We start from the raw sequence: 20,000 nt of genomic DNA on the forward strand, positions 1-20,000 counted from the left end.
CACTGCAAGATATTTTACTTTTGTGACAAGAACAAGTAGCATAACTACAGGCTTTGCCTTCTAGTTTACAACCACAACTAAGTACGTCTATCAAACCAGGAGGGGCTGGTGGAATAGTAGCAATAGAAGGCGATGGCGTTGTGTCTTTCACATGCCATCCAAATTTCTCAATATGGACTTTTGGGGGTCCTGGCTGATCAGCAGCTTTCCATAATATCATCTGAAGATGCGCTCTTTGCACATGGAGAAGCAGATTAGCATCTGTGGGAAGCAAGGCCTTGATTCGCAATGGCTTTCCTCTTTTTCTGGTATATATTTTATGGTGGGCAGCATTCATCGAGATACCCTGTGGCATACCATACAGTGCTGCGAAGAATTCCTGTCCTGTTTTCATAAGTTCATTTTCAGTAGCATTTTCTTTACCAAGTATTTCATCCAGTTCAGGGAAATTCCCTGACAGCAAGACATTTAGAGCACCAATCTTTCCTTTGCTGAATGGATATGATACATTATCACAGCCAGTCAGTGAATACATCCCTAACAATTGCAAACATTTAGGATCCAACTTTTTGCAAATCTCATTTATGTTTATGACTTCTCCATTCCAACAATCCATTTGAACTTCACATTTTGAATACAATTCAGTTTTCCAAACCCAGTAAATTAGCAGAACCAGCAGATCCATATCATTACTAAGAACCCTGATTGTTTTATTGCATTCTGCTACTTGTAGCAAATATGTGATCATTGTAATATCAGCTTCCTCATGTAAAAAGACACCACTACTTTGGCTCTCTAAAGTTGTATTATTACCGAAGAAGATGGAGGATATTAATGCTGAAAGCTTCTTTTTGTTATCTTTCTTTTTCATGATGGCATCCCTACTTGGGAGTTGACTGGTAAGGGTAAGGTTGTAGTCTGTAGTACCTTCGCCACCACGTCTCTGTCTCTCATGGTCCTTGATTGAAAGGTCATAATACTTACCAAATACCAGTATCTTTTCACAATATGTAGGGTATTTAGAAAGGTAGCTCTTCATGTTGTCAACAAGCACAGTTACATCACCACCATGAGGCCATGTTATATGATATAAAAGTTGTTGTGCATCCACGATGATGATATCTGGGGCTGGTGCATTAGGTTGTAGAACTTTCAGACGTCTTGTAAGAGTAGATTTAGTGCCTTTGCGTAAGCAACCATACTCATCAGTAATTGATGAAGGGACTGCACATAATTCATACTGGAAAATGTTTTCTAACTCCAGCTGGCATTGTTGTCCTACCATGAGAAGATGTAGGAAAATGGTTTCCAAGTCAAAAGCAGTCTGTTCTCCCACTTTTATGCCAAGCTTTAGCTGCTCCATAGCTTTGACTGAGTTAGAAATTTTTGAATGAAATCCAGACGGTAGTGAATTACGGAACGATGCTACCATTTTTTCTCCAATTTGCAGTGCATCTTGTACGTTGACTTCACTTGGTGCAACTTTACCATTCACTATTTTGTACAATGAAGGACAGTTAGCTTCAAGTGGATGGGAATGTTTATTCAGTTCAGCAGCAATTCTTGAACGATTATCAGAATCAAGTTCTTTTCTTTTTTTACCTTCTTCTTTATGTTTCCCCTGCATTGTTGATGTACAGCTTTGTTCTGAATATAAATTTTGCATGGCATCCGAAAGGAAAGCAGAAATGGGAAATGAATCAATCCATTTACTAACAAGCTCTGGGGGACAGTGTCATACCTCTCAAACCACCCTTTCCTGTCTTTATAGCTGTTTGCTCACCAAACAGAATTCCAATGACCATCATTGTGCCGACACACATGTGCTCCAGCAATAAGGTCTGCCTTAACGTCTTCTGGTAAGTTGTGCATCTCCAGCAAGTGCCAGGAGATATATCGAGCATAATGGAAATGACCTGCACTGAAAAAATAAGGCAACATTCGCTCAAGACAAAGCTGTTGAAATAGCCAGTCCCCTTCCCTTTCTGCACGAAGGAACTGATGAATTAATAGAGTTGGTCTTATAAAATTATCAACCCAGTGTTTCCCTGTTGGATGCTCTCGTACCTCATCCATATGTGCTGATATTTCATCAAATGTTTTTTCACCATCTTTAAGAAAATTCTGTAATAAGACAACTACCACCGTACGAAATGCCCTCATTGATCTCACCCATGTTTTTCCATTCATGATACTTGCTACATGTCCAAATGCAGATCCAACAAGAACATCCAAACCTGATCCTTTCATAAGTGTTCCAATGCATCCTAGGAAAGACATAACTATATGCATTGCCCCTGGAAAAATGATTTCATTTTTGAACCTTTCCAGTTCCCACCACTTTATTTGCTGGGCAACCATATACAACTGCATGTCTATAGATACACAGACATAAGTCATGCCCTGCTCAGACAGAGAATTCTTCATGTAAAGAAGTGACATTAACACTGTGTCTGGATGTGATGGTGGAGCATGCAGCTGTTTTTGTCAGCAGGGTATAACGAGCTTTATAACTCCTATCTCGCAATTTTCTTTCTTAATTACAGCATTAAGATTCATTTGAAATTCATGAGCCATAACATGTGTCCCACGACATCCATTTAGAGTTGAAACCTGAAGGTCAAAGTTATCAAACCATCCAAACACTGGACCCAGTGTCCCAGTCATACCCAAAGCTTGGTGAAATGAACTACTGTTGTCTCCTACATATTTTGCGGCAGACTTACGAAAACGTAAAACTTCATCATATGAAACTATGAAACCATGATCGTGCAAAAGCTTGATCAGTTCAGAGCTGCCATACTTGTGATGCAGTTTCACTGCTAGTCCTAAAGTTGTTTGGTTTCTACTGCTTGTGATGTGACTCTGCACAGCCTGAGCAAGGCTAAGAGACTTCTTTGACACTTGTCCTCTAGATACCAGTTCTGATATAATTTTGAGTAATGTGGGGCTAGTATTTCTCACCACATTGCTGTGTGTGAAGTCTCCCAAATCGTAAACTGTATTATCATATGCTACAGCAGTGGCTTCATGTTTCACTTGCCTCACCACTGAATTAACATTGTCATCATCAAGATTTTCTGTTTTGACAACCTTCAACACTCTACCTACATAATCCTTAAATCCAATCACTTTTGCACAACCCTCCATGCTGATAACTACAATATCATCTCCAAAATAATTTAGCAGATTTGTAAACATCTGCTGGCGAGAAAGAAGACTGAAAGAACTGCAATATTTTGAAAACAATTCAATAGATGTCCATGTACTCTGAGTTTGTTCGGCATACATAAAATCTATTACTCTTTTAGAGCCTCATCATCAACTACACCATAATTAGTTGGTAAATTAGTGTACTTTGGAATTACCATAAACGCATCATAACATTTCTTGTGGTATTGTGCATCGGCAGCAGGTAAATCTGTATGAGCCCCATTTATACGGATTTCAACCTCTCTACCCCATTTGTCATTCCTTTGTTCACAAACATCTAATAATACATCTTTAAATGATAAAAGCCCCGGGCGATCCTTTGTCTCGCATTTTACTACTCGATCCCATCTATCAGGATGTTTCGGGTCTTTTGAGGCTCAAACTCTACCACAGATCAAACAGTGGTTCAAAAAATCAAAAGTAGGTAGCTGAGACCTTCTAACTCTTGAAGTACTTGGTTCTTCACCAACTTCGGAATGGAAACCTTGTTTTCGTTTCTTTGATAAATACTTTGATACATTTTGCTAAGAGGTGTAAGCACAGTAACACGATTTGTGACATTTTACTATGGCATCGTCTCCTAACAACTCCAAAATAGTTTGTAAATCCACGTGAAAATTGTCTCCCCCCTCTTTACTCCGTCGGGTCATTGTTTTGATACCATGAACCTTGAATATCTTAAGATCTCCTTCATTCTTGCAGGCAGGTATCATACAGGACTCACCATCCATCTGAGAAAAAATACCACCGCCACCTTTTAAAACCATGCAATATCAACAATGCAAATGTTTCCAATTATCCAGTGATTAGTAGATACTATTTGTTCCCAAAATGTGTATCATGAATTATGTTATTCCAGCAAGAGAAATTATCTAGTCCATATCATTGTACAATTGCAACATCATGCCACATTGAATACAGACTTACTGAATGAAATGTGCTTACCTTTACTATTATTCCGTTCAGACTCCTTAACAGTAAGATTAGATAACAGACTGAACATGCAAGACCCTTAAGGAATTAGTCATATAATATACTGGACATGCTTCATGCTTGACACGTTTCATGTCTGCCTGTAAATGATTAACTATATATGAAAATAAATCAGGGGATCCATAAAATTTGTCATTCCAATACAAGTAAATGTTACAAGAAAGATAATTTAATACATATCATTGAATAATTGCCGAATAATGTCACATAAAGTATAGACTTACTGAATTAAAGCTCTTACCTTTATTATTATTTCATGTAGATACCTTAATACTAGATTCAAATAACTTGCTCTTCATGCAAAATTCTTAAACTATCAGTGAAATTGGTATACTAATGTTTAATGCTTGAGACGTCTACCTGTAAATAATTAGCAACATATTTAAAAATCCGTGTTTAACCTTCAAGGAGGTTAATAAAAAGCAATTACGGGTCATGAATATTATTTAATTATCCACCCTCAACTTTTCCTTACTCAGGAAGGCGGATAATTGAGATATAATCACTACCCGTTTTACATAATATGGTATGCATACATACATACATACATACACACACACACACACACACACATATATAAATACTGTATATATATATATATATATATATATATATATATATATATATATATATATATATAAATACTGTATATATATATATATATATATATATAATAGTGAGAGAGAGAGAGAGAGAGAAACTCATTCTTAGACAATCATTGCCATTGTTATTCATGTGCGCTGTGTAGTTATTTAATACATACATGAATTCTAATTTTTATACTAAGATTTTAAAAAATAATATATTAAGGACCTTATGTTAATCCTTGACCTTGAAAACGTAGGTGTAGACTTCAAAATGTTTTCATTATGAATCTCGGATAAAACGATTTTTTGGAAAATACGATTTGGGATAATGGCGGGATTAATATGAGACTAGAAAACAATGCCCAAGGTTTTTTTTGGACAACCCACTTCAAATACCTTGGAATACCCTTAGGATTGCATATCTAGCATAAAACCTTGTACTGTACTATAGAAAATTCATAGGTTCCCTATAGATTCCTATGGGGCGGCAACTCGACTACATTGAACTCTTCTTCCCCCCCCCCCCCCAAGTAATTCTCTGAATTGCCTGCTACTATGCATTTGTGTGTTTCCTTGCCGTATTAGCTGAATGACTTATTTCTTTGTATGAAGTAAGTTAGGGATAAAATGCCCTTTCTTTTCCAAGACAAAGTTAAATTCTTGCTCCATAGTGCCAGAAATAGTTAATGAGAAAATTCTTTATCTACTAAGCTTATCTAGAATACAATTTCCAACACCGTGTTGTTTCAACCCCCCCCCATTGCTCTGCAACCACCGCCTTTGCAATTTATGCCTCGAAGAGGCACTCGCTCCATTGCAACCCAGACATCGTCTCCATTGTCTATTGCAAGATTGTCAATCTAGACCCGAGGCTCTTTCTTTAAGATTCATAACTATTGTGAATACTATTCTGAAAGCTATGTCAGTATCCTATAATGAGGTTTATTTAATTATCAATTATCCTACTGGTTTACACACCAGTCAATATTATTCCATTTTTGTAACCGATTCATGTAAATCTCTTTACTAACCCCAGACATCCTATGTTGTGTTCACTACTTGTTGTGATTACATCACTTAATTTGCCAGGTTGCATTGCCTCCCAGCCCACCGTTAACCCATTGCCCATTGCGTAAATAGAATAACTTAATTAACTCATTTACAACAAGCTTTGAATGGCGACCTTCTTTATTGTTTAAATGTAAAGTAGTGGGTAAGTAATCTATGTTTGTTACATTTCACTACGGGTTTAGTTGTGTTTAAGTGCCAGTAAGGCCAGAATTAAATTTAAACAATTCCTTCAAAAGCACTTTGCATCTAAAACTGTAACAATATATATATATATATATATATATATATATATATATATATATATATATATATATATATATATATATATATATATATATATATATATATATATATATATATATCGCATCAACATCTCAGTCGCCAAGAACCTCAAAGGGACTTTGAAATGTTGCAACTGATATTTTTCCTGTGCTTTATCTTCTACAGATTTCAACGTAATTCCAACCTCCATTCCCATAGTTTGTATCCAAGTATGTTGTAAGTTTTTCAACGCTTCTGGTGTCCACAGGAGTCCAGCTGAAACTGTCGCTGGTTGTGCAAAGGACATGTCTCAGCCATCTCCAGCTCCCTTTCACTATCATCACATCATATGGAAAATAAACAAATTCCCTTATGGTGTGATTTCTAATTCTAATCTGCTGTGTAACTCCTCCTGTTCTTTTACAAACTGTAATCTAAATCGACAGAATCTTTTAGGTATAGTTCAACTGTCAGAAAATGATTCGTCTCCGTTATATATATATATATATATATATATATATATATATATATATATATATATATATATATATATATATATATATATATATATATATATATATATATATATATATATATATATATATATATATATATATATATATATATATATATATATATATATATATATATATATATATATATATATATATATATATATATATATATATATATATATATATATGTGTGTGTGTGTGTGTGTGTGTGTGTGTGTATGTGTGTGTTTGTGTGTGTATACACTGCATATGCTTAAACACGTAGCTTTCATACTGATCAAACGGGAATCATTGAAAAGGGAATAGATCAGCATAATCAGTGCAGTTTTCGTTCATATTAGTGAAAAACTATCATACAATCAACTGGACAGGGGCTAAAAAGATAGTTTATCCGAAAAGGTATTAAAGAGGAACCTTATGCAGTCCAGTTTCATGAGAGAAAGCCTTCTTAGGAAGATGAATATCATTCAATGCATGTATAAGATCGTTCCATTAATTTCAACATAAAATATGAAATAGAAAAAAAGTGCTCCAAAGGGAGCGCTGACCTCAAACACTGAAGGCCTCACTGCTCCTCCCGCTTTTTTTCCCACTTTTTGGTTTCCAACCAACTGTTTGTATTGTCCGTTCAGCATATATATTGTAAATTCTTGCCACTGTTTATTAGTAATCTTGAAAATGGTCAGGAGGTGTACCAAGTGTTTCAGTTTTCCTGTGGAGTATATACTGTATGTATATATATATATATATATATATATATATATATATATATATATATATATATATATATATTATGTCTTGGATGACTAGAAGAACTATGTGCTGACCTGTCAGTGGCTCTTCGCTGCAGGTGCATTTATGCTGACTTTGGAAATTTGCTCAGTTGGATACAGAGAGGTATTTGATCATGATCTTTCGAACACTGAACAGATCCGCCGGAAGTGCCCAGGTTCCGGTGAGGTGTGTGTGTGTGTGCGATCTCCCACGATATGTTAACCAGGGGATAGACTCTTGCAGGTGGATTGCATTAAGAGGTCTGGGTCTGTTTGGTTAGTGGTGAAGTGTTAGAAGATCGCCACTAGAAAATCTGTTATTTGTCGCCATAGAAAGTGAGTACCATGATTCATGAACACTTATCTCTTTACAGACATTTCTGATAGACAGACCTAATAGTGCTGCAGTGAAATACTTCTGGGTCTCCAGTATGCACTATCCTGTTTTGTGTCTCCAGTGTGCATATCTCTGTTTTGGTTATTCATGAAAGTTAACACCTTTCCATTTTTTAATAAGTTTCTTTCAACAGGAATTCGAGTTCCGTCCTGAGAGGACGAATATTTGGAAGTGGTGTTTCTACCCCATATGAAAAACGGGAAAAAGCACGTTAAACGAAGAAGAAGATACTATATGACATATAGTGTGGTCTAAAAGAATTATGACCCTATTACTTTGTTTGATGACCAGGGTGTTATTTTCATTAGTATTGCTTGGTATAGAATTATTTGTGAAACAGTATGTCCCCCAGTTATGTTTTCCATTGGTAGGGGGTGTGAATCACTTTTTTATGAGTTACTTTCGCTAAATTTATCAATAAAGTCTAGTTTTGCTTCTCAGTGTTTAATTCCAGTAGGCCTTTGTGTAAAGTTAGGTTTAGTGAGAGAAGACGACAAAGGAGAAGGGATTTGCTGACCCAGGGACGAGCCGTGCTACCACAGACATCTTAGAGAAGAAAGGTGATTGATTCTGTTCTTAAAACAGGTAAAGCAATAAAAGATGGCCCTGTTTGACCTAGGGAACAGACCCATTAACATATTTTATATATATATATATATAATATATATATATATATATATATATATATATATACATACATACATACATATATATATATATATATATATATATATATATATATATATATTTATATATATATATATATATATATATATATATATATATATATATATATATATATATATATATATATATATATATATATATATATATATATATATATATATATATATATATATATATATATATATATATATATATATATATATATATATATATATATATATGTATGTATGTATGTATGCATGATTGTATGTATGTATGTAATACATATATATATACATTATATATACATATCGAGAGCTGACAACCAGAAGTAGTTATGTCCAAAAAAGAGGTTTTGAGTAAATCGCTTCTAAAGACTTTGCATAGTCGTAAAAAATACCTAAATTGGAGCTACATCAGAAACATTTACTGTATATGTTGATGAATATATGTTGATGATATAAATGTTTATAAGACAGAGAAATATAAATTCTTTGCAATGAATAGCATTGCCCAAACATTAATTAATTGGACATAACCAGTTCTGGATGGATAAGATTCTGCTACAATTTACTAGGATATGCAGTTAAACAATTTTAAAGAAAAATGCTTTTATTCAATACATTCAAAGGATACACGAGGAAAATATTAATACAGTACAAAAACAATGTTTTAAAACAATAAATCCTCTATTTCAGTATCTTGAAAGGTATTTTCAATATTCATCATCTTCTCCCGAGTCTTCAACTGAGGGCTCTGGAACTTGGTCCTTCACATTTTTTGATGCCGGGAGGGTTTCATACCAGGGGTGTATTTCTTTTGGAATCACAAACTTCTTGCAGAGGTTCATCAGATCCTTTTTCTTGGCCTCACTAATAGGGATTTTGCCATTATATGCACGGGAGAGGTTTTTCCGCTTTGCTGACTGACCATGTCTATTCTCAAGACAGGTGCAGAAAACTAATGTTGTTTGCCACAAGTGTGGAAGAATAGGACATTATAGTCGAGACTGCTTTAAAGTGTACCGGCAAACTAAACCAGTTGGACAGGTGACAAGAGGTAACCAGGTAAAGTCAACTACGAGGAACAGTGTGGGAAAAAATGAAACGAGACAAGCATAGTGCTTAGCAACCAGTGGAAATGCAACTTCCAGTAGTGAGTGGCTGAACAGTGAGGAAGCTTTTAAGCCATATGTTTATGAAGGTATGCTGACAACTCCCTCTTTGAGTGTACAGGTACCAGTGAAGATATTGCGTGATACAGGAAGTAATCATTGTGTGGTGGTTCGAGGTGCTCATCTGCAGTTGGAGAAGAATCTCACCGGAGATTCAGTTATTTTAAAGGGTATAGGAGGAGAGGAAGTAACTCCTATATGCCGCTTGCATTTGTCATGTGAATTAGTGACAGGAAATATTGATTTTGCAGTAAAGGACTCACTAGCTGTTGAAGGTGTGCATGTTTTATTGGGTAATGAAGTTGGTGGTGTTCCCTTCGTTCCTTGTCCTGTAGTGACAGACAAACCGTTAAGGATTAGTCCTACGATAGAATTGGAGAAGAAAAGCCCTCACCTATTTCCAAGTTGTGTAACTACCAGGAGCATGAAGAGAACTGAGCATAGAAGTGAAGAAACTGAAGATTTACCTGCACCAGAAGGATCTTTGAGCTTAGAAGAGCTGTTCCAGGGAAGTGAAGTTTCCCCTAATGTCACTACTGAAGAGATTCTTGAAGAAGAAGAAAATCCTATTATTGGTAAAGAGACTCTGAGTAGTCAAAGTGTTCCTGAAGATAGTAGTGAAACTCCTGAAGCAGAGTTAACAGATATTGAGAGTTCAGCCCTTGAAGTTGGTCAAGTGACTAGAGAGAAATTAGTGGTACTGCAGAAGAGGGATACAACGTTGGCTGATCTGTTCTTCAGAATTGTTGAACAAGAAGAAATGCAACAAACTTCTACCTGTTATTATCCAAAGGAAGGATTGCTAATGAGGAAGCATTGACCTGCGGATATACCAGGAAATGTTGAATGGGGTGAATATTATCAAATTTTTATTCCATATCCATTGAGGAAGCAAGTGGTAGCAGTACCGCATGAGTCTGGACACATGGGAATCAGGAAGACTGTTGAGAAGATTATGAAGTATTTTTTTTTGGCCTGGACTTCACAAGGATGTCAGCAAATTTTGCAGGGAGTGTCATACATGCCAGATAGCTGGAAAACCAAATGAGACTATTCAAAAAGCTCCCCTACAACTGATAGAAGTTAGAGGAGAACCGTTTAGCAAGGTGATAATAGATGTGGTTGGTCCACTTCCGAAAATGGAGAAAGGACATGAATATCTGTTGACGTTAATGTGTCCCATAACAAGATATCCTGAGGCGATTCCTGTAAGAAATAGAAGTGCAAAGGTAATTGCTGAGAAGTTGGTGGAGTTTTTCTCCAAGTTTGGAATTCCAGAAATTGTACAGAGTGATAGAGGAACAAACTTTACCTCAAAATTCCAGGATGTGATGAAGTTGCTGGGAGTGAAACAACAGTTATATACTGCCTATCACCCAGAGACTCAAGGAGCCTTGGAAAGGTTCCATCAGACTTTGAAAAGTATGTTAACCAAGTACTGTAATGAGTCAGGAAGAGAATGGGATGTTGGTTTACCCTTAATGTTATTTGAGGTTAGAAATGCTTATCAAGAAAGTATGGGATGTTCGCCAAATGAAACGATTTACGGTCGAGACGTGAGAGGTCCGTTGAAAATCCTTGCAGAGAACTGGGAAGAAAATCAAGAGGAAGTCCAAGGAGAATATGTGAAGAATTTGAGGAAAACGTTAGAAGAAATTAGAAAATTCTCTTTAGAAAATTTGAAGACAAGCCAAAAGAAAATGAAAAGAAAGTATGATGCTAAGACTAAGCTAAGAAACTTTAGTGTTGGACAGCAAGTTCTAGTGTTCTTACCAGTGAAAAGGTTTCCCCTTACAAATAAATTTCAAGGTCCTTATAGGATAACAGAAAAGTTAAGTGATCGAACTTATGTGATTGAAACACCGGGGAGAAGGAAACAGCAGAGGAAGATACATGTAAATCTTTTGAAACCCTACTTCTCAGAGACTAGAACTGAGGTTATGTCTATAACCTAAACAACTTCATATACAGAGGATGATGATGGTTACGAGTTGGGAGCTGAAAACAAGATGAACAATTCCTCAATATTAGAAAATTTAGAAAACAAACTAAAACATCTAAGTGTTGAACAAAGCAAAGAATTAACTGAGATGATCCAAAGTTTCCCTGAGATTTTTACAGACATACTTAAGTGTACCGACTTGACAAAGCATGAGATAAAGATCAGAGAAGATGCTAAACCATTCAAGCAAAGAGCTTATCATGTACCATCCTTTCGTCGAGATGTTTTGAAAAAGGAAGTTGAATATTTATTGCAGCAGAGCCCAGTTCAAGTCATTACAGTTCTCCTTGTGTGTTAGTGAAGAAACCAGATGGCTTGTTTAGGATGTGTACTGATTATAGAAAACTGAATTCCATCAGTGTAGCTGATAATTATCCCTTACCTCTTATTGATCAATTACTTGATAGTATTGGGCAAGCCAAGTTTGTTTCTAAAGAAGTGAAAGAATTACAAAGATTTCTGAATGTGCTTACAGTTTATTGCCTATTTTGTGCAAATTTTTCAGCCATAGTAATTTCCCTGATTGATTGTATAATCTTGTTGTGTAAAGAGAGAGAACATTTTTGGAGAGAGCAGTGTAACTGTAGATTATTTACCCCATTCTGAATCGGTGGACTAGAACCCTGGATAATTAATCTTCTGGGGGGAGGAATATTATAAAGTGTTATACTATACTGAACCATTCTACAAGTGTAATATGTATCTGTGGAATTTTTTATATTTTGTTTGCAAATTCGTCATTTGTTGTGAAATATAATTTTAAAATGTCTTTTTTTTTTTACAGATAAGTTGTGTATCATGTAATCTTAAAATGTTTTGATGTGTTTTTCCCATTTGTTTAGTATATAAAATTGTATACTGGGTGTTATGAACCACGAATTCTTAGCGTGTTGTAGAGAGAGAGAGAGAGAGAGAGAGAGAGAGAGAGAGAGAGAGAGAGAGGGAGAGAGAGAGAAATATTTTTGGAACCTTTATCACTTAGCCCATTTCCTGTGTTTACTCAAGTGTGTGAAGGAAGTCATGTTCGCAGGGCCCTCTTGTCTTATCTCTGATGAGTTTGACAGTCTATCGGCAAATTGTCTGTTATATGTTTATCATGTGTGCCTAATCCATGGTTATCATCTTTGTCTATGCTTATTCTTTTTCGTAAACTGAGAAAGAGAGAATGAACAGAGAGAGAGTTGAAGTTGACATGTTGACAGCCGACCAGTTTTGGGTCCAAAAGCACTTCCTTCTGTTTGTTCAAGTGTTCGAGTGTCCAGCAGATGATGTCCATCATAGAGATAAGAGCCCTGGCATATTTCCTTCTGGGCCTTAGAGTCCCTGTATGTATACCATACATGTATACCTATATGTATAATGTATGTACACTTTATGTATCATGTATTCTGGGAGGGTTTGGAGTTAAAAGTGCACTGTTGATCCAGAGTCACTCAGTCAGAAAAAGGGGTCCCTGGGATAAGCATCTCTCTCTCTCTCTCTCTCTCTCTCTCTCTCAATAATACCATTCATGCATAAGGGTTACTGGCTGCTCTCATATTTGTAAAAGTTTTGTTAAACTCACCCAAGAAGTGTATTCATTTTGTAAGAGGTGATCTGAGATATTATTTTGTGCAAGCATTGTGTAAAGTGTGTAATGGTGTACCACCTAAAGAAAGGTAATGTGATGATTACTGGTTTTATTACGTTAAGAGTTAAAGTGATGTTCTAGGTGAAAGAGAATTATTATTTTGATAAGAGATGAACATATCTCTTATTTTGAGTTCTAATGTGTCTTGCTGCTAATTATATATCATTGTGTATGTCATTGTGACTTGGCAGTGTTGTCTTTGAGAAAGTCTTAGAAAGATGTGAGTTTAACCTTTTTTAAAAGTGAAGGTAATCTTTTGAAAGATTGATATAATCTTTAAACATATTTTTGTCTTAGAAATAGCTATTGGTATATTTCCAGTGTTGCATATTTCATTCTTATATGACTGTGCTTTCATATTACTCTAATTTTATAATTAGTGGTTTACAAAGTTTTGTACTGGTGATTACTTAGCATTTTGTTAGTGCATACTTATCATTGAGATTTCAAAAAATATTTATGTGGAATTCTTATATGACTGTGCTATCATATTACTCTAATTTTATAATTAGTGGTTTACAAAGTTTTGTACCGGTGATTACTTAGCATTTTGTTAGTGCATACTTATCATTGAGATTTCAAAAAATATTTATGTGGATTCCAGTCAGTAATATTTTGGTGAACATTAGTGTAGAGTTTAATTAATCAGGTATATGTTTAAAACTTGAGTGGTAGTTAATGGCTTGAATCTTACTTAACGAAATTGCTTTCTTAATAAAGTAAAGTTTTTTGAATTAAACTTGATTAAGAAATACTTAAATCTTACACTGTTATCAATTAATAATAAATCTTTTTGAGATTGTGAACTCTGCATATAACTTTTGAACTTAGGAATAAATTTGTTTGTTTAAAGTTTTAAAAGCACAGCTTTTCATTTTGATCACCAGTAATTAGAGAAATTAATGAATGTGTACAAGGTAAGTAATATATCTGTTTGTTCACCTGAGACTTATCTAGGTGAAACAGAACCAAGGAAACAGTTATAGTGTTTGTGAAGTGATGCCCATTTTCCACTAGTCTGTTTATAGCTTAGTGTTTGTTGACCTCACCCATAACTTGATAAAGTTACATTGGTTTTCTCAAGTGATAAGTAAGTTTTATGGCATCACTGTACCTTTAGAGTATTCAGTCTTGATATCTTTGTTATGAGGTTTCAAGTATCTGGTCGAAGTGAGGTAACTTTATGGTTTTATTATTTGTGTAATAACCAGGTGCTTGATCACTTCGTGACAGTATATATATATATATATATATATATATATATATATATATATATATATATATATATATATATATGTATCTCTACATACATATGTATGTATATGTTCATTTATATATAATTAATATATATATGTATATATACAATTTCATTAGGTAGCTAACTTCAATCAAACAAATTCAGGTGTTAAATCTCTTAATTATTTAACAAGCAGACACTTCGTTTCCATTGATAGTTTCATATTCAGCTCAAGAAGGAACTTCCATATACGGCCAGTGACATCACTGGACAGCAGGCTAATATTTCTGTAAGTTGGGAAGAAAACAGAGACGTTATTAATCAAAGGACAACTGTTTTATTCCCCCAAGTGTGTGACGATACTTTTTAAGAAGTATAATAGTAATTGACATGATACGAACAAGAAAGAATAAGAATAACAAAATAGCGTCAGTATATAAAAAAATCCCTGAACCACTTCCTGGTACGGATGGTTTTTTTTTTGTTGGGGGGGGGCAGTAACCCATCTCTTGACAAAATTTAACTAAGATTCATAAAATCATTTTGAAATATCTTGCGAACAAACAGAGAATTTAGCAAAGAGACACATGTGCACAGTCCAACTTCATCTGGCAAAACTTCCTGACAGCTAGGTTTGAAAGACAAGAAGTAAAGTTAGTTAATCTGACTCACCGATGGACACGGGACCAAGCAAATACAAGCCTTGTATGGATCACAGCAGGGGCAGATGGGAGGGCAGCATTGTGTTGGTCTTGGTTTTGGGAATCTTCCCTGAAAAATCAAAGTGCAGTCAATTTAAATATAAGAATGAAAAAGGCGTCATTTTTCAGAATATACCAGGGGAGCTCTGCCTTAGGATGTGGACTGAGAAGGCAAGACAGGTGGCTGAAGGATTGATAAGGGAAGAATATTGTAGGTTTAGTACAGATTGTGTCATAAGTGCTTGTTAAAAAAATTGATGATAAAATATTCAAAGGGAAGGAGCAATATGTGACAGAAATGACCCTAGAGAAAGCTTATTTTAGAACTGACATAAAGTCAAGGTGCAGGGAGTTGAGAATGTGTAGAATTAAGGGCATATCGCCAGGGCTGATGAAAGAGAATTTTGATGATTGTGAAACATGTAATGGTTTACAGGAGTGTGGATGAAACTAGGTGAGAAGTCGGAGAGGCGCCACTTTGTCGCATAAAAAGATAGATAACGAATAGAGTGTGGAATGACTTATATTTTCAGGTGATACAGTAGTGACTGGGACAGTGAAGTAAATTACAGAAGAGTTGGAAAGTGTTTGCAGGAGAAGATTTAGGGGAAAAGTAAGCAAGAGTAAGCTATGAACGTCAATGGCAACAAGGAAGAAGAGGATACTTTTACGGATGGTGAGAGAATAGAATGAGTAGATCCTTAAGAGGATTTGGAATTATATATTTCAGATGATGGTAAGATGAGTACACAGACGGCTACTAGAAATTAGTGTTATATACGGAATATGTGGTCTTAATATTTGGTACTCTGATGGATGCTGCCGCTTCAATCATCAGCCAAGGTAAGACAGAGCAAGTAAAGCTAGAGTACATATAAAAATCAAGGTAAAAATGAAACAAATAAAGAAAAGAACAAAGATCATGTGATGAAGGCAAAAACAAGCCAACAACACATTATGAAATGTCAGCACCACGATATGAGCCATCAGCACCTAGATATAGCACAAGGAACAAGCAATGTATCTATGATGCTAAGGGATGGTGCAGATATGGAGATAAGTGCAGGTTTATGCACAAAGTGAATAAATATGAAGCTGGAAGAACAAGTATAATGGAAAAGTTGGATTTTTAATGTACGAATTTCTGGAAATGAAAAAAGATCAACATATCAGAACAGGAAAGAGACATGGGAAAATCCTTATTATTACCCATATTAGATTATGGAGATAATACGCAAACCATCATAGTGATGAACGCGCAGGGTTTAGTTTCGAGTAACTCAAAAGAAAGATAGAGTTCTTAGAAGAACTAACCCAAAATGAAAAAATAGAAATATTGAATATAAGTGAAACCTGGTATTCCCAAGAGACTGGTAATGATGACCAGATAAAGGGTTTCCAAACTTATAGATCAGATAGAAAAAATAGAAATCAAGGGGGAACCGCTATATATGGGAGAGATGCCAATCAAGGAAAAATCTGTGAGAAATATAGTAACACAGAATGTGAATTAATAGCGGTAGAATTTGAATATGAAAAATTAGTGAACATTGTAATACATAGACCCCTAATACTAAAGAGTTTGACATAATAATTGAAAAATTGGATGAAATATGTAGAAATCACAAGGACTGGACTATACTCCTAACGGAGACTTTAACTTTCCTTTTGTAGAATGGAAAGAACGAATAGGAGACTGTGGTTGTATTTATACATATAAAAAAGAGAGCAATAGTAGTGCAGAAGATAAGAGGCAATTTGTAAAGCTATTAGATATGCTACTAGAACATAACATTCAGCAAATAAATCACCTACCAACAAGAAAGGATAATATTTTAGATCTAGTATTTGTGAACGAGGTGAACTATGTTAAAGAAATAATAGTATATAACACGAGTATTTCGGACCATAATGTCATAGAACTAACAGTCCGTTCCAGAACATATGAAAACAGAGAAAAGCAAGAAACGAAAAAATGGGAAGGATATGGAAAATACAATTTCTATAGGAAGAATATAAATTGGTCAAAAATAAATGAAGAATTAAACAAAGAATGGGAAAATATATTTGTAAGTGATGATATACAGGTAAATACCGATATATTATATAAAATATTAGAGGAAATAGTGGAAAAATATATACCGAAGAAAAAAAGTAAACATCAGTCACGAATTCCAAGAGACAGAAGGATCTTGTTCCAGAAAATTAGAAAGTGGAAAAAGCTCTTGCAAAAGAAAAGAATGCATGGAAAGTGATGGAACTAAAAAGTAAGATAGAAAATGCAGAACAAAAGATTATACAATCAAAAGAAAATGAAAAAGGGAACCTAGAAGAAATGACACTACAAAATATCAAGCAAAACCCTAAAATTTTTATTCATATGCAAAAAGATGAATAAAATAAGAGTAGAAATAGGCCCTCTAAGAATTGAAGGGCGATTAACGAATGAAAAAGGAAATATGTAACATATTAGCAGAAAGATATAAGAGTGAATTTACACCTAGAATTGAAAATGAAGATAATGATACAGAAATAAGAGATGAAAATACTGAATACTTATCAGATATAGATATTACAGAAGCCGATATTGTGCAGGCTATTAATGAAATTAAAAATGGATCAGCAGCAGGACCAGATGGAGTACCTGTCATATTGTTAAAGAAAGTGGTTCATTCAATCGCAAAGCCGCTAGCAATATTATTAAGACAAAGTATAGATACAGGCAAGATTTATGACGAGCATAAATTAGCATATATTACTCCTACTTTCAAAAGTGGTTCAAGACTAGAGGCAAGTAATTATAGGCCTGTGAGTCTGACATCTCATATTATGAAAGTATATGAAAGGGTAATAAAAAAATATAATGAAACATTTAATGAAAAATAGATTGTTCAATATAGGACAACATGGTTTTGTACCGGAAAAAAGTACACAAACCCAACTGTTAGTCCACCATGAAAGCATATATAAAAATATGATAAATGAAAAAGATACAGATGTGGTTTACCTAGACTTTGCAAAAGCTTTTGACAAGGTAGATCATAATATATTAGCGAAAAAAAATTAGAAAACATAACATTGTTGACAAAGTAGGAAGATGGATAAAAGAATTTTTGCAAAACAGAAAACAGATAGTGATTGCAAACGATGAGAAATCGGATGAAGCTACGGTAATATCCGGTGTACCACAGGGTACGGTGTTAGCTGCATTGCTGTTTGTGATTATGATTGCAGACATAGACAGTAATGTTAAGGACTCAGTAGTAAGAAGTTTCGCAGATGACACAAGAATAAGTAGAGAAATTGCTTGTGATGAAGATAGGAACTCGCTACAAAGAGACCTAAATAAAATATATAAATGGGCAGAGATAAATAGGATGGTATTTAACTCTGATAAATTTGAATCAATGAACTATGGTGATAAAGTAGGAATGCTATATGCATATAAAGGACCTAATAATGAGACAATCACAAACAAGGAAGCAGTTAAAGACCTTGGTGTGATGTTGAATAGGAATATGTTATGCAATGATCAAATAGCAATTCTATTGGCAAAGTGCAAAGCAAAAATGGGAATGTTGTTCCGGCACTTCAAAACAAGAAAAGCTGAACACATGATTATGCTTTATAAAAGGTACGTAATGTAGTCCACTTGAATATTGCAATATAATATGGTACCCACACTACCAAAAGGATATTGCACAAATAGAGAGTGTACAAAGGTCATTTACAGCTAGAATAGAAGAAGTTAAGGACCTTGACTACTGGGAAAGACTACAATTCTTAAATTTATATAGTCTTGAAAGGAGAAGAGAACGCTACATGGTAATTCAAGCATGGAAACAGATAGAAGGAATTACCGAAAATATCATGGAACTAAAATTATCAAAAAGAGCAAGCAGAGGTAGATTAATAGTGCCAAAAACTATACCAGGAAAATTAAGGAAAGCACACAGGACATTAATCCACCACGCACCAGCATCGATAATGCAGCGTCTATTCAATGCGCTACCAGCTCATCTGAGGAACATAACAGGAGTGAGCGTAGATGTGTTTAAGAATAAGCTCGACAAATATCTAAGATGCATCCCAGACCATCCAAGACTGGAAGATGCAAAATATACCGGAAGATGCGTTAGCAACTCTCTGGTAGACATCAAAGGCGCCTCACACTGAGGGACCTGGGGCAACCCGAACGAATTGTAAGGTCTGTAAGGTCTGTAAGGTAAGACCAGAAGGATACTAGGATTTTCTGGGAAAGCCAAGGTTGGAATGATATGAAAGGATTGCTTAACCAATATTCTTAATAGAAGTGACATATGGATATTGAATACAAATGAAAGAAAAAATATGGCAATGCTAGAGATTAATTATTTACACAGTAGTTGCTGTATAAGAGGAACTGAAAGTCTAAAAGAATAAATGGGGTCAAATGGAAATACTAGACAATAATTGGTCGGTGAAAAGAACATATAATTCAACACTGAAGAGTTGGGAGGAGGGATAAAGGAGAGGCCTCAACATCCAGGAAGAGAGAGAGTGCATGTAAGATAGATGTGAAAGGTGCAGTGTGGGTAAGGATGTTGATGTACTGCTAGTAAGCCTCATGTGGAGGTGTACGAAATGCCGAGCGATGTGAAAATTTTCTTCATTAGAGGTTCAGAATTGATTCAACAGCACAAGTGTTAATATAAAAGTGACAACTGCCCCCTCTTCTCTTGGGAGCTAACCTGGGTTTAATATGTTTATATATATATATATATATATATATATATATATA

At 34.9% G+C, this 20,000-nt stretch overlaps 1 long non-coding RNA gene across 1 annotated transcript in view; it reads right to left on the reverse strand.

Annotated features, from left to right (window-relative positions):
- Nucleotides 1-14,683: 14,683 nt before the first annotated feature.
- The window catches only part of LOC136854789 (uncharacterized), an 8,937-nt gene continuing 3,620 nt past the window's right edge, over nt 14,684-20,000 (reverse strand). The window contains exons 3-4 of the long non-coding RNA XR_010857800.1: nt 15,192-15,290; nt 14,684-14,806 (exon numbers count right to left, since the gene is read on the reverse strand). This is a non-coding gene — a long non-coding RNA (uncharacterized lncRNA). The remainder of the gene's footprint in view (nt 14,807-15,191; nt 15,291-20,000) is intronic.

The sequence above is a fragment of the Macrobrachium rosenbergii genome, chromosome 30 (genome assembly GCF_040412425.1).
Source record: "Macrobrachium rosenbergii isolate ZJJX-2024 chromosome 30, ASM4041242v1, whole genome shotgun sequence".
NCBI classification, from domain to species: domain Eukaryota; kingdom Metazoa; phylum Arthropoda; class Malacostraca; order Decapoda; family Palaemonidae; genus Macrobrachium; species Macrobrachium rosenbergii.